The sequence below is a fragment of the Chrysochloris asiatica genome, unplaced genomic scaffold (assembly GCF_000296735.1).
Source record: "Chrysochloris asiatica unplaced genomic scaffold, ChrAsi1.0 scaffold00501, whole genome shotgun sequence".
Lineage (NCBI taxonomy): Eukaryota > Metazoa > Chordata > Mammalia > Afrosoricida > Chrysochloridae > Chrysochloris > Chrysochloris asiatica.
The window spans coordinates 46,297-47,693 of NW_006409019.1; positions in this window are offsets into that span (position 1 = coordinate 46,297).

The window sequence follows — 1,397 nt, forward strand, 5'->3', positions numbered from 1 at the left end:
TATGTAGTGGGTATGTAAATATAATCATTTTAAAAATAGTTGGGACCATACTTTGCTAGTTAAGGAATAACTTCCTGATAAATGCCCATTGGATCTTTCTGAAATATTCAGTTCAGATCATTTGGTTTCTTTGTGTATCCTTCCTGGAACACCAGCAGTATATTCTAATCTTTGTAAGAACACCATTTACATTTTTATTGCACTAATCACAGTGTAAATTAATTAGTTGTTCATTGTTCTTTGACACTCTTGGAGGTCAGGGATTACATCTCAGTTGCATCTCTATTTCAGGAAGGAGTTACTGTGTGTTGAATAAATGAGTGGAGTTAGAAACTGCAGAGGGTGCAGATGAATCAAAAGGAATGGCTTCTTAACAGTCCAGTTCTTAATGACCTTCCTTTATTTATCATATATGCAAATATAAAACAGAGCATAATAAATCCTAGCATGGTTGGTTGCTGATAAGTAGGTGAGGATGTTCAGGTGAAGAATTACCAGTAAAATCAGACTGTCAAGGACATTAGAGGAGTATGTATAAGCAGAACATGAGAAACAAAATTGAAGAAATAGGAATGCATTGGGGTTTTGCATAAGACATATACATAGGGCAATTGTGAGCATAAATGCTTATAACAGGAAAATTTAATCTGTTGCCCAAAATCTTCATATCTTCTACTCATTGTGGCCCATTGATATTATAGGATTGCAGCATTGTTGCTGATACGTGTTGTCGAGTCAATAGTCAGTTCCAACCCATAGTAATCCTCTGTAGGGTTTCTAAGGAGTGGCTTACAGGTTTGACCCACAAACATTGTGGGTATAAGTCCTGTGCCTATCCTACAGTGTGCCACATCAGGATTGCAGTAACTACCCATTTAAATTAATCCATCATTTTCAGTCCAGTTTCTCCACCCTTGCTAGCAACATAAATAGAAATTGGAAAATAGGCTTCTCTTTTGTGTAATGAGATACTTTTTCCCAAATATACACTGGGAATCACATTTTCTTTGGTGATTCAACCTGGCCCTTGTATTGCTCACTGGAAGCTGTGATGCTGTAAACAATTTTTTCCCCCAGAGTTTCTGGAAGCAATCAGTATGAACTTTGAAGGGGACATGGCTCCCTTCTTTAATTCCAAAATCACTCCAAAGAACTTTGTAACCACAGAGAGCCGGAGAGAAAATGATTGTCAGAAAGCAGCTCTTGCTAGTTAACTTTGGCAGGTGTGTATGCTTAGCTGCATCAGTAACCTCTACTGTCCCAAGTTCCCAGATTGTATTGTTTTAGCATTAACTGGTGAGACTTTCAGTTACTAAGCCTGTGTATAAAGTCTAAATAAAATGGTCCTAGTAGCGTAGTGGTTACAAATTGGGCTGCTAACCTCAGGATCATCAGTT